Raw genomic sequence first — 15,580 nt, forward strand, 5'->3', positions numbered from 1 at the left:
GGGAATTGTGCCTATTTGTCACTAGATATGAGCAATCGCCCCACTTTGGAATTAAGCATAGAAGGTAAATCTATTGTGGGATTACTGGATACCGGAGCAGACCGTAGTATTATAGCACTTAGGGACTGGTCTAAGGGATGGCCAGTGCAGACTTCTGATCAATGCTTGAGAGGACTTGGATATGCCCAGGCCCCTCAGATCAGCTGTAGACATCTAGTCTGGAAGGATCCAGAAGGACATGATGGTACCTTTCAGCCTTATGTACTTGATTTACCTATCTCTCTATGGGGCCGTGATCTGATGAAAGACATGGGGTTCACTCTTAGTAATGACTATTCCCCAGTGTCTCAACAGATTATGCAAAATATGGGGTATAGGCCAGGTCTAGGACTAGGAAAACATTTACAGGGACGTAAGCATCCTGTACAAGGTCATCAAAAGCTTGACAGATTTGGTCTGGGTTTTTCCTAGGGGCCGCTGGGGCTCAAATACCCATAACATGGCTCACCGAGGAGCCTGTTTGGGTGCCTCAGTGGCCTCTTCCCTCGGTTAAATTGGCAGCAGCTCATGCTCTAGTTAAAGAACAACTTGACTTGGGTCACATCCAGCCTTCTACTTCTCCATGGAATACTCCCATATTTGTCATTAAGAAAAAATCAGGGAAGTGGCGCCTACTGCATGATCTACGAGCAGTTAATGCTCAAATGCAACTTATGGGGCCCATTCAAAGAGGGCTGCCTCTGCTCTCCTCGGTTCCTCAGGGTTGGCACATTATTGTTATTGACATTAAAGACTGTTTCTTTTCTATTCCTTTGCATCCTAAAGACTCGCAGCGTTTTGCCTTCACCCTTCCCTCGTGTAACCACGAGGAACCAGATCAAAGGTTTGAGTGGGTAGTGTTGCCGCAGGGAATGGCTAATAGTCCCACGATGTGTCAGATGTATGTGGGGAAGACACTCGCACCTCTCAGACAAAAGTATTCCTCCATCAAGATCATTCATTATATGGATGATGTATTATTGGCTGCTAAATCAGAGCAGACAGTTCATGAGGCCTATAAAGACCTAGTGAAGTTGTTAGCTCAATATGGACTGCATATCGCACCTGAAAAGATTCAAACAGGGGATTCTATTAAGTATTTGGGAGCAACAATTGGGTGTGACAAATTACGACCACAGAAAATCACCATACGAGCTCAGGATCTCCAAACTCTAAATGATTTTCAAAAACTGCTGGGAGATATTAATTGGATACGAGGATATTTACATATTTCTAATGTTATGCTACAGCCTTTGTATGCTACTCTTAGGGGTGATCCAGATCTTACTTCCCCTCGTAGCCTCACCAAAGAGGCTAGAGCGGCCCTTATGACAGTAGAAGAAGCTATACAACATGCTACTTTATGCAGGCTCCAGAGTGATAAACCTTTCCAGTTATGTGTGCTTGCCACTATGCGGCAGCCTACTGGAGTACTGTGGCAAGATGGACCTTTGCTATGGATTCACCCACATGTATCCCCAGGAAAATCCTTAGAATATTATCCTGATGCTGTTGCAGCATTAGCACTTAAAAGGATTCAACAAAGCATTCAATTTTTCGGACAATCACCTTCTTCTCTTATTATACCCTACACTAAAGCTCAACTTAGTGTCTTGTGTGCTACTCTAGATAACTGGGCTATTCTATGTTGCTCGTTTCAAGGGGATATTGATAATCATTACCCTTCTCATCCGTTACTCCATTTTGTTAAAGAACATCCTATCATTTTCCCTAAAGTAACTTCATCCAGTCCCATTCCGGGGGCTGTTAACATTTTTACTGATGGTTCCAAGTCTGGAATGGGAGCTTATGTAATTAATGATTCTCCCCCTGTCCAGCATCAATTTGCTCCTGGAAATCCACAATGGGTAGAACTACAAATTGTTATTGAGGTTTTTAAACAGTGTTCTTTTCCCTTTAATCTCATTTCGGACTCCATCTATGTGGTGCAAGCACTACAAATCCTGGAGGCTGTGGGAGCTATTAGTGATGCCCGTAATGTATCTGCTTACTTTAATCAGCTTCAACAGCTTATCCGTGGCTGCACTGCTCCTTTTTATCCAGTGCACATCCGGGCTCACACCTCTCTTCCTGGTCCGTTATCGCAGGGTAATGCCTGTGCGGACTCAGCCACTAGAGGTCAGTTGATCTGTTTGGCTTCCTCCTTAGAGGAGGCTAAATTGTTTCACCAAAATTTTCATGTTAATGCTTTAACACTGCGCAGGCGTTTTTCTATTTCAAGAGCAGATGCTCGGCAGATAGTATTACACTGTCCCCATTGTGTCACATTTCTTCATCCCCCTACTTATGGAGTGAACCCACGGGGATTGAAGCCATTGGTTGTCTGGCAAATGGATGTGACACACATACCTGACTTTGGTAGCCTCAAGTATGTCCATGTTTCTGTTGATACGTACTCTGGAATTATTCATGCTTCTGCTTTATCGGGAGAAAAGGCACGTAATGTCATTACTCATTGCCTGGAGGCCTGGGCGGCGTGGGGTGCACCTACGTCCCTTAAGACTGATAATGGACCTGCTTATACTGGAAGACAATTTACATCTTTTTGTTCTACTATGGGAGTGCAACTTACTCATGGTTTGCCTTACAATCCTCAAGGGCAAGGCATTGTTGAGCGTGCTCATCGCACCTTAAAGGAAACTTTACATAAACAAAAGGGGGGAATAGGTGCTGAACATACTCCTAAAGAACGCCTGTCCTTAGCTCTCTTTACCATTAATTTTTTGAATTTGGATATTCATGATCGCTCTGTGGCCGATAGACATGTGTCCCCTCAGCCCTCTGTGATTGGCTATGTTAAGTGGAAAGATGTTCTTACGGGCCAATGGAACGGCCCCGACCCCGTGCTGACATGGGCACGAGGATCTGTATGTGTTTTTCCCCAGGATCGCACGGAACCGTTGTGGGTCCCTGAACGCCTGACAAGAAGAGTCTTGACGTCGGCTAACCAGCAACAGGAAATACCACAGCAATCCCGTGATGAGGATCTTCATTCTGCTAAGTACTCTGGCTCTGGTGCTGATGCCGATGACACAGATGACACCAATGCAGTGGTGGGCAGTGGCACGGGCTTGGCCAATGCCAATGCCGGTTCATGGTAATTCTAGTGTCCTCCCCACTCTTTTCTCTACCTCATGTGAGATGTCTGCTCCCTGTGCCTCTCCTAGAGGGGACGTGGATAGCATTTTTAATCAATCTCAAGTTAATCTCACAGGAGTTTTTTGTTTCAGCCTTGGGAACACTCATTGTATTAGTCTTAAGACCAAGAATTTGACTAACTGGGAGGACCCATTGCGGTCCAGTCAGGTTTCAGGGAGCATTCTCAGTGCTGTGCTGAGCCAAGTAGTCTCAAGGGAACAAACAGGCTCAGGAACCCCCGCAAATAGCTCTGCTTTAAACACAACTACCTTGGCTATTATCTCCGAGGTACTAATCCCAGTGCCTCCTTCTTCTAATAGTCTTTATAATGCCACCCATTTTAAGGCCTCTCCTTACTGTACCCCTAATCTTGGTTTCCCCCCAACATTTACGCCTTGTCAGGATCATTCTTGGGAGCAATGTCAAGTTGCTAAAGGTTTCTCCCTTTCCCCCTCTCTTAAGAGGTATGTTTATAACTTTAACAACAGTGTCAACTCCTCTACAGGAGTGGGTTGGTCCTGGTTTCAATGGCTGATCTCCAATGAAAAGGGGGCTTCAGCTGATATTTCTGCACTGGCTCAATTGCTGGGAGCCAAAAGTTGGCTGGCTAATGTTTCTGGCACTGTTAGGGAGAGTGAACGAGGTAAAAGACTCACATCTGTTTCGTTCAACTCTCTGTTATATAATGCCGCATTGCCCCCTGCAATGGTCTGTGTCCAATCCTCGTTCTTACTCCTTTTGGCTAATGACACCTCGTCAGGGGTGCTGGATTGTTCTAATGTTACCTGTCTCTTATCTGAGTGTTGGGATGGTTCTTGGACTGTAGCGGTGGTTATGAAAATTCCAACTTTTGTCCCAATCCCAGTCACTGCGGACCCTGACAAATTCCCCATTGTTGAGCTACTTAGAGTCCGCAGGGATTTTGGAATCACAGCTGCTATAGTGACAGCCGTGGCGGTATCTGCTGCTGCAGCTGTCACGGCCGGAGTGGCCATGGCCAGTCAAGTGCAGACTGCTGCCACCATTAATCAAGTTGTTCAACAAACTTCTACCATACTTGAATCCCAGAATACAATTAATCAACATATTTTGTCAGGGATTTTAGCTGCCAACCAAAGAATAGATTTACTCCAAGCTCAGGTAGAAGAATTGGCTGATTTGGTGCTTTTGGGCTGTGTTGACCAACGTGCACATTTATGTATAACCTCTGTCAGATTTAATGATTCCAGGAATGCCTCCCGTATCATTGGCGAATACTTGGCCGGAAATTGGTCCATGGCAGCGGAAGACATGATCCAGTCTCAACTAACCCAGATAGCTGTCTTGAACAGTACCCATGTCGATCCCGTAACTTTGGGTCAATTCACCGATTGGATATCCTCTGCCTTTTCCTTTTTTAAAGAGTGGGTGGGGGTAGGCATTTTTGGTGCAATGTGTTGCTTCGGTATGGTTCTCTGCTTGTGGTTTCTCTGTCGCCTCAAGGCCCGCAATGCTCACGATAAAGCTATGATCATACAAGCTCTTGCAGCTTTAGAAAATGGCAATTCACCTCAAGTTTGGCTTGCGCAAATTAAACAGTAAATCTTTGACATGGTCGTCGCACCCCAAGTCTTACGGACATTGCACTGGGATCGACATGTCTTTCCTTGTTATTCTCTTAGTGTTGGAAAGCCCTTGCACTCTGCCGGCTTTCCTACCATTGCACGCAGATGGGTTTCCACACTAGTGCTTTTCTATCGCCTTAAGACCCGTGCCTTTCTTTTAGGGTGTTATCAACTTGTTTATCGTTGTATTTCTATACAGCCACAGTTCAGCCTTAGCTATCCCCCTTCGTCCACCATCGTCACGATACAGGATGCGAGGCAAGGCACTGCACTTGAGTGATCCTTGAAGTGGACCTCAAGGAGAGCATGTCCTATTGTATGCGGGTTAGACGCGTCCACGCCCCGTCCCACGGAGAAAAGCGTCGGCTGATATGGCCTCAGATCTGGGGAAGGCGCCTCCTTGGGGCTGAGCCATACTATGCAGCCACTTCTGCACAGTGGGATAGGACCTCTACTCTCTCCTGTGTTGTTCTTAGAAAACAAAAGGGGGAAACTGTGGTGAGCCGTTTCTTCGGACTGTGGTCACCATTACAAGATGGCGCTGGCTCCGCTGTGGTCTGTGACAAACAACTCCTTATTTGGGAGAGTTGGCACGTGATTTTTTAACACCCTATGAGAAAGCTCCACGTGGCAGCTTCGCATTGGGGCTTGGGATGCTTTATTAAGGCTGGGAGGGGCGTCCGAGAGGAAGAAGAAGAAACATCAGGGGCCTGAATAAACGGCTGAAAGAAGATTCCTGTTGTTGCGTCTTCCTTGCGGGCAAGGGGTCGCGACAGATAAGTATTTCTGCTGTTCCCTAAAAGAACATACTTTCTGTCATAGGCACATGTGTACACACATGCACATAAACACATACATATTCTTGTTTCCTGAATTATTCAAGAGTAAATTAGAGAGCCATCATGTCTTTTTATTTTTAAATACTTTAGAACATATTTCCTAAGTACAAGTGAAAACCATAATATGCTTATCAAATCAGAAAATATAATAATGATACAACACGATTATATAATCAGCAACATAAATTCAAATGACATCAATCATGTTATTAATATTCTATATGATTTTCGTATGTTTTGGGCCTAAAATGTAATATTAGTATGCATTCCAATAGTTGTCCTAGCTCTATTGTCTCCTTTGTTTCTTTTATACTAAACCATTTATGTGATTTTTTTATTGTTTAGATTCAGAAATGATAGATGTGGAAAGATCAATTAGGAAAGTGAGTAAAGCAAGTAATCTATTTAGTGACAGGCAGAATAAAGACCCCAAAGGTTATATAAATTCTAATCCCTGTAATCTCTTGATACTGTGCCTTAGATTGCAAAATAAACTATGCAGATATGATGTGGAACTTGGAATGTACAGATTAACCTGGATAATTCCAGTGGTCAGACTTAATTATACAGATCTTTGAAGAGACTTTTCTTGGCTGTGATCAGAGAAAGATACCTGAGGATAGAAGACATGATAACCAGGGACAAAATATAATCCCCAATGGCACAACCCCAGTGTCTCACCTCCTCTGGCCACACCCCCACCTGCATACAGTTATCACCTAGTTAATCTATATCAATGGATTAATCCATTGTTTAGGTTAAATCTCACATAATCTAATCATTTCACTTCTGAAAATTTTTCATTATTTCATTTTGAGCTTTTGGGGGACACCTCATATCTAATATTTAATATCTAAATCATAACAAGTAGGGTACTGCTGTAACAAATCCCCAAAAACATGAAAGTGGCTTTGGAACTGAGTAATGGGCTGGAAGAGTTGTGCATGTTAGTGGAGGTCTGGGTTGCTTTGGTGGTGGTGTCATTCACTGTGACTGGCCAGGTAAGGGAGAGAAGATAAGTTTAGTTTTATACATGCTGAGTTCTAGGTATCTGACGTCTTTCTAGTGGAGTAGTCAGTTGACTCAGATCTGTAAATTTAGAGCTCAGGAATGAGATTATAGACACAAAGTTTTAGTTTTTAGACTCATCAATATGTAACTATAACCAAAGTGGGTATCAGTGGATTTGTCACTAATGTGTAATTGATAAATGGAGGCAGCCTGTATTAAAAAAAACTGATTTGAATATTTGGTTCTGTGGGAGATAAGAGATAGAGTGGTATTTTGGAATGGATGTGGGTTGATGGAGAGGTTGGGGGAATATACTGAATATTTTTGAATGCTGGTTTAAAGAATCAGTGTGAAAATGTGGGAGAAGATTTTTAGAATTACACCCTTGCAGAGGTAGCATTGGTTGGAATTGGGCACAAGAAGTTATTCAAGTCTTTTCATAGAGAGGCTGTCCTTATTAATTATAGTAAGTAAAAGGAAGAAAAGGAGGGCACCACTAATTACCAATATATAGTAGATCATATTTGTGTAAGCATGGCTTTGGAAAAAGGTAGCTGGAGGTAAGGTTATTATTACTTGTCTACTGTATGTGGACTCGTTAGCCCCTTGCTAGCTGTTTGGTTATAGGGAAGTTATTTTACTTTTGTGTAATTCAATTTCCTATTTATAGCATGCTATATATAATGTTATAATGTTACTCCTCTCATTAAGCTAATGTTATGATTAAATTAGTTATTATCCTATAAAATATTTGGATTTTTGTCTGCACTGAGGATGTACAATTAATGTTTGCCATTTCTATGAGTGTAAAGTTCACATTTCTGCATGACTACTTATGAGTTTCCAATCTAGTCTTTAGAATGCATAAAATGAACATTATTGATTTTTACAAAATGATGAATATATACACAAAATCATAGCTTGATAGTATCCTTGAGCAATGTGTTTGGAGCCAGTCTGATTTATGTTCACTCTTGGATAACTGGTTTGTTATCTATTTGAATATAAGAAACATGCTTAATTTCTCTAAAACTAATCTTCCAAAATGATGGAATTGATTGAAATGCTTTCTTGGCTGATTTCTCAATGCAACATGTTATGATTATGTTCCATGCTTAAAAGTCTATTGGGTTAAATGGTAAAAACTAAATTAATAAAACAGGTATAATATTACATGAATACATTTCTGCCTTCCTTTCCCCATACAGTTATCCCATATTCTTTATCTTTGATTCATATGATTATGCGAAATTCTGAACAGCTTTTTCCTTAGTCTTTGATGATGCTCTACTTTGACACGATTGCACTGTTATATATTATTTATTATGCTCCAGTATGCAACTTCGTGCTGAGTGAAAAGTGAAAAGAGATGTATAAAATGCCTGCTTCATTACATTGAAACAAGAAGCCAAACAAAACAAGAAGATATGAACAGATAGCTAAGAAAATTATTTCTAGGGTGAAGTTCTGTGTTCTTTTTGTTGTTTTACTCATTCATTTATTCAGTAAATATTTTGGGCAAACTTTGTATTATCTCATTTTGATAGAAATGGGGAAGGTCTATTGATTAAAATATTATAATTGCCATTATAGTGGTTAAACTGTTAGGTGCTGAACATTTTATACTAATACTCAAATCTAATATTGCCTTTAATATCTATAGCAGATATTGAAGTAGGGAGGGCAGCTTTATGTTGCTTGGAACTTTGTAAACATTCAATTAATGATTGCTTTGGGTTACTACAAGATTTTTATTGTTTTTTTTAAACTTAGTTCAAGGATATAATGATTCTAGGTTGAGCCCTGTTATTAAGGATTTTTGGTCTTGGCTATTTTTTTTTAATGTTAGATGGGGGACTTGTAAGCTTCCAGGTTTGCTCTGTCATTTGTTACATTGCATGAAGTCAACCATTCTTACTTACAAATTGCAGTTATCACTTTTGGTTTGACTGAAGATTTTGAGTTGCCCTGAAATCCAGGTTTGATAATTTTATATGACTAGATTCTGATATTCAGCTATCCTCATTGTTCTGACTAGAGTATGTGGAAAGCAGGGTGAGCTGATGATTGGGGAAGATCTAGTTTTTCTTGAAGCAGCTCTTGCCAGTCCATCTGGAAACAGTTGGGGTAAATTTGGACAGATATCATCAACCAAAGCGCTCGATGCTGTAAGTGAAGATACTGATGGTGACAGTGGGCAAGGTGAATTTAGTTCCCTAAGAAACTGCACTGCTGAAGGGTTTCATATTTCTCCATTTTTGTCTTTCACTGAGAAGTAGTCAGAGAAATAGGTTAGATTTTGAGCACAAAAACCCAGAGTAGAAAATGATTTCAATGTAGTTTCAGGTGTGGTGTGCCTGAGACCCAGAGGAAAGGGACCCTCAGATACTTGTTGAGTGACTTGCTGTATTTGGCCCTGTGATGGCAGTGGCTTTCATGGATTTTGAGAAGAGAATTTGGATCAATTTATAACTTTCTCTAAATTCCGATTGTCTGTCTTAAGTAAAAGATTCTTACATGCCAGTACATAGCTGTGAACAATCTCAACTGCAATTTTTATCACAGTTGCCCTTTTATTTATTTGTTTGTTTTTCATCACTGTAAATTTGAGACCTGTGATAGCTGAAGATGTCCAATTTGTTGCTTTTTCCTGGTACCTTGTAGAGTATGTTGTGATAGGAACCACTCAAAAGAAATTTGTTGGGTAAAAGAAGAATGCATAATAATGCTAATCAAGGGTCAAAGAGATTTCATCACTCAAGGGTGACCTTAGATATTCATTTGTGGATGGGAAGGTGGAGGCTCAGCATGGTGTTGGTGCTCACTGGAAAATGGACTGTCACCATCTCTGTGGGCAAAGCAAAGAACATATTTTCTCCATAAACACCCAGAGTGCACAAGATTAGATTATTGTATACAAATGCCATGTTTTTTAAGATTTATAAAAGGAAAACGAATCAGACACATGCCAAAACAGTAAAATATCAGAAGATCTAAAGAGGTAGTTGAGAAAGTGTTAGAGGAGCAGAACAGAAGAGGGAAGGGAGGCGGTGCAGGCTGGGGATTAGCTGAGGCAGCCAAGGGCATTTATAACCTGGTTTTGGCTGACATGGCAGACACAGCATGAACTCAAGTCAAGGGCAGGGGCGGGAGGCAGGGACTTAGATATTGCTGTATTAATCTACAAGCGACTACTGACACGGAGAACAAGACATGCTTTTACTGATAAGCAAGACCAATGCAAAGGTCAGAACTTTGATCATGAGAAATTTTAATTACTCAGATATTGATCAGAACACCTAGGAACCAACTACAGAAGGCAGAGTTCGAGAACGGCTGGATTTCTTAGATTAGGGGACCTGACTGTTCTCCTTAGACTGTGGTCAGTTGCTATTCTGAACACATCCTAGGAAAAAAGCCAACTATGATAATGGGTTAGACTTTGGGGAATGTCAGTGACCGCAATATTATTAGACTTTAGATGCTAAGTGAAAGAAACATTAAAGGAAGTTGATTCTGAAGGAACATGTAGAAAGCCCTAAGGACCTTTGAAATTTTATAATGTAAAGGGGAAGAAGAGAAGGATACTCAAAGGTGAGTTGAAGTCCTCTTTCAAATCAATAAAGAAAATTAAACCTCTGTAATGATCTCAGACCAGTAATACAGTCTCAGAGCTAGGAGTCGCTCCAGTATATCAGGTTGATCTCTGGCTTTTGAAAAATCACATCTGTGACTTGGTTATATGTGTTTCCTTGGGTAAAGGGGTACTTATTTAACCAGCTAACTCAGTGGGTAGTGCCAGATCAATGAAGGGACTCTAACTTAGGTTCCTGAAGTGTCACTAGGACTTTGTGATGCCTTAGCCACTGTGCTGTCCAAGACTGGACCCCTCTTCAGGTGTTCTTCTGCAGAGATACTAGAATATTCTTTCTAAAGATTGATAGTTTCTCTTCTTTGATGTGCTCTTACTATCTTTATGACAAAGACAAATTTTCTAAAATTCGGTCTTCACTAACTTCTTTGATCTCCCTGTGTGCTGTTTTTATCTAAATGTTGTATTCTAGCCATATCTTTTGTGTTTTGTAATAACAGTAGATTTACAGAAAATTTGCAAAAAACAAAATAGGGAGTTTATTTACATTCCCCACCCCTTTCTCCCCATATTTAGCATCTTACTTTACCGTGGTATATTTATCTAAACCAAGAAACAGATATGGCACATTACTTGTAATGAAATTTCTATACTTTATGCAGGTTTTATCATTTTTGTTTCCACTAATGCCCTTTTCCTGTTCCAGGATCCCATCTAGAATAGCACATTGCACTTAGTCATCACATCTCCTTAGTCTCCTTTGGTGCATAACACATATTTTCCCGGTGTTTGAGGAGTACTTGTCAGACACTTCCAGAATTGGCCTCACTTTGGGTATGTCTTATTTTCCCTCCTTATACAGCAGTTTTGGAGTCTTGTGAGGAATTCCATAGAAGTGAAATGCCCTTGTCATTACATTATATCAAGACTAATATACTATCAACATAATTTCTCATTGTAAACACTAACCTCTCCTACTTGGCTAAGGTAGTATTTGCCAGGTTTCTTTGTAGTAAAGTTACTAACTTCCTTTTTCCATATGCTGTTCTTTCAAATTAAGTCACTAAGTCAGCTCACACTCAAGGTGATGGGGGCAGTCCAAATTCTCTTTCTAGGAGAAAAGAGAATTCTCCTATAAAATGATTTATTTCCTTTTATCTATCTATTTATCATCTATTAATCATCTGTCTTTGTAACCCCCATCTACTGATCTCAGTGTGCTTTCATGATTATTAATTTTATATTTTGTATTATGATCCAATACCGCATTCTTTTCTTTATTTTTGCACTAAATTTATTATACCTTCAGCCATTGAAAGCTTGAAATATTTGGCTCAGACTTTTTGCTACCTGGTTAGCAAAGGACTCATTTTGGTAATAAGGACTCAGTTGCTACCAGTAAAGAAACCAGCTCAGTCTTGCCTAAGCTGAAAAGTAGAAATTTATTTTAAGCAAAAAAGAGTATTTCCCAGAACTGTTGAGCTAGAATGTAGTTGAGTATCAAAGGATGGGACTGGATATCTGAAAGGTCCTTAAGTCCCTCACTTCTCTCTGCTGCTTATGCTGTTGCTGTTTCATTTTCTTCTCCCATGCCATCTCAGGTCATGTGATGGGATACTAGATGCTATCTCAAAGGTATGGAATACATTCATGTCCATATAAATGGAGTGATTTGAATTTCCATATGCCCTATATCAAAATTATTTGGAAAAATTTGTATTTGCTTAATTTAAATGTGCATATCTGGTCCAAGAAGTTATCCAGGGATGTGTGAGGGTTGTGAAGGACATATTCAGTTCCTTAGTCCACCTTTGTCAATATAGATTAAGAGCACAATTCTCAGAGCAGAGTGGATTGTCTTGAGCTTGCCATATGCTCCTAAAGAGTAAATTCTGTGGCTGATAAATGGTGGTCCTCTACCTTCAGTGGATCTTTACCCTTGGTCTATGCAGAAAACACATCTATGTATTTTCCCTATTGAGACATCATGTCTGCCCACCTTTTTGTGTCAGTTATACTTTCATTTGATCTCCCACATAATTTTATTATTGGCAAATATATTTTATTATTTGTCATACAGTATCATTGAACGTATATTTCCTCCTCAAGTTCCTATTCCTCTTCAGGTAGTTTTCATCTTAATATTTCTAAGACCTCATATAGTTTTTATTAACACAATGTAGATTTAATAAATAATTTTTGAATGAATAAATCAATGACCAAGTATTAGTAGGATACGTATTAAATTATGGTAGGTTGAAAGCATTGACATTAAAGTATAAAATTAAATGAATTTTAGCTAAGAACATTAATATTTGCTGGTAAAAGTTAAGGAGATAATTTTTGCTCTGCCTCTACCCACAAAGAAGCTTTAGAAAACAGGATGCCTTAAAAGACAATGACAGCTCTTTAGTGGTGGGAAGAATGGGGAGGATTCAAAGAAAAAAGTATGAAAAATTTTTAAGAGATAAGTGAAAGTGAAAGAAAAAATCCACAGAGTATTAATTCGCAGGGCCTAATTCAATCAGCAAGAAAGATTTCTCAAATTGTATTTGTAGGAGACAGATGGGGGAAAAAAGAAAATTGGTTTGCTGAAAAATGAGACTAGGGAATTAGAGACACAGGCAAAGCAGAGGGAAATTTGTTCAACAGCTGCATTTTGCTTTGGTCTTTGCAGATCTAAGTAGAGATAAGAATTCACTTAGAATAGAAAACATAGCTCTTGTTTTGAAGTAGACAAACCATGACAGAGGATGGTCATGACTAAGAGGAGGAGGGTGGCTGAAGGAAACAGATTCACACTTTGCTAGCTCTCTGCTGGTTGAGTTCCCCAGAGGCCCTCACCTCACACTCTGGGTCAGTCTTGCCAGTTTGGTCACCCTCCAGTCCCAGAGCAATAATCCATTGTGTTTTGGGGACCCCAGTTAGAATTCTCAGCCTGTTGTTCTTTGCTTCACAATGCAGACCTGGAAAGAGGGTAAACTGGTGAATCAGCAGGGTATTGGAATCCTAGGAATGGGTTGATTATGCAGATTTGGACTATAGTAGCATGTCATTTTAAGTTATAACTTTGACAAAAGACATGATTAATTAATAAGAGGAGATTAAAAGTAGAGTAAAATAAGCACCCCACCAAGAGATAATTTAGGAGCACACCTGTATCTCATGGTCAGGCAGGGCAGAAGGGATTAAGGAGGCTAAGGAAGAATGTTCATGAGATAAGAGGATGCTCCCGAATATGATTTCATTGAAGCAGAGGGAAGAGAGGGTTTCAAATAGAAAAAAGCAGTCAAGTGCCACAGAGATTTAAGCCAAGACATGGGTTTAGAAGTTTCCTTTGTAATGGATATTGTGATATCCATTTATAGAGTATTATTTTGGATTATTTTTCCAGAGATTCATAACTTTGATTTTATTTTTTTATTTTTATTAAAACATAGTTTACTTTTTCTAAGAATGAAATTATAATATTTTTGGTATAGAGTTAGTTATTCTAATAACATTGTCTTGTATTTTTAAATATTATAATATTTTTGTGTATAGCAGGTTTTTTAAATATAACTATCAACCATTTCTTAAGAAGATCAGCTGTCAGCTGGTGAGATTTTATAATATTGCACTCCTAATCCATGTTTCAGAAAGCATTATTGGTGGCAATATTTTTTCTTTATGAGGTTGACCTATTTTTTTTTCCTTTTTTCAGTGCTGGGGATTGAACTCAGGGGTGCTTTACCACTGAGCTACATCCACAGTCATTAGTGAGACAGAGTCTCACTAGATTGACCAAACCGGCTGCCAATTTGCAATCCTCTCACCTTAGCCTCCTGAGTTGCAGGGATTAACAGGACTACATAATAAAGTTGACTTTTGAACCAGGGAGGCAATTGGGTATTAGATAAAGACAAGTCTCAATTTATATCTCAGTACTGTCATTTATATCTGCATGATCTTGAACCCATGGACATGGATTACCTATTATAGGTAAAGCCTTTCTTATCAACACAAGGATAGAAAAAAATTAAAACTCAAACTTTATCTTCAAAAACTTTTAAGGAGTGTTTATGTAATTAAAAATAATTTCAACACAGTTTAAGGAATTCTGACAGATATATGTACAAAATATTATTTGAGGATGAACAAACCAATTCACCTGGGAAGGAGAGGGATGGACAGCATCCCTTCTTTAAAAAGAAGAAAACAGAGAGGAAGTGGTAGAAGAGGAGGAGAAGAAGAAAAGAAGAAAAAGCACAAATGAAACTCACAAACAACACAAATAAATAAGAAAACTTCCTAGAAGAAGTGATAAGTAATAATTTAATAGGCATTAAATAGTAGTTCCCTGGAGTTGAGGATGTCTTAGAAAAAAGCATATTTCTGTAATGAGGATGATGAAAGCTTTGAAAGAAAGTACAAATATACACTGTCTCCTATGGTGGCCATACAGAGAGCTATTTAAATTTAAATGACTTAACAGTAACTAAAATTTAAAAAATTCATTCACATAAGCCATATTCTAAAAATCCAACGTTGGTAGTGGCAACCATATCAGACATCATGGACATAGAGAATTTCTACTATCACAGAAAATTGTATCAGTGTTTGGTATATAGCTCAGTAGTAGATGGGCTTACCCAGCATACAGAAGGCTCTGGCTTCAATGCCTAGTCTCACACACACACACACACACACACACACACACACACACATAAGTTTAGTCCCTTTAGCTTTAATGATCATGCTGGGGCAGAAATCACATCATTTTGGGTGTATAACTCATATTCAGACTACTTCTGAGAAATAAAGTAGCAAGATAAATTATAATAATTAAATTTATAGCTGACATTGATTAAACACCTACTAGGTCATGTTATTTATACCTGAACTCACAGGTATTATTATTTTCACTTATGAAATTGGAGCCTATAGTTCAGAGAAGGTAAGTGCCTTTTGCAAGGTTACTTAAAAATTGAATGAGTTGAAGTAGAAGACTGGTTCCAAAGGGAGAATAAGTGTTTAGATTGTGTATGTTAGACAGTGGGGAAATAATAAATGTTCTAAGTAAGAATGTGATGGACAGAAGCTGGAATTGAGGAAAAATGTTTTTGTGGTGGTGGGTAAATGTCTTTAATCAATGGATAAGCTCTTATGAAATAACTAAGATCAAACCTCAAAATCTGCTAGGGTTAATTGAGTTCTCTGAATAATCTCTGTCTAGGTTACATCAAAAGCAAAGCTTGTGGGTAGGAGTATTGGTAATAGCATGGATCATCAGATAGGTAGGAGTATTTTTTAAGGTAGAGACATATTATGTCTTATAAAATATACTAATCCATGTT

Source organism: Spermophilus citellus (genome assembly GCF_964194105.1).
Source record: "Spermophilus citellus genome assembly, chromosome: 2".
Lineage (NCBI taxonomy): Eukaryota > Metazoa > Chordata > Mammalia > Rodentia > Sciuridae > Spermophilus > Spermophilus citellus.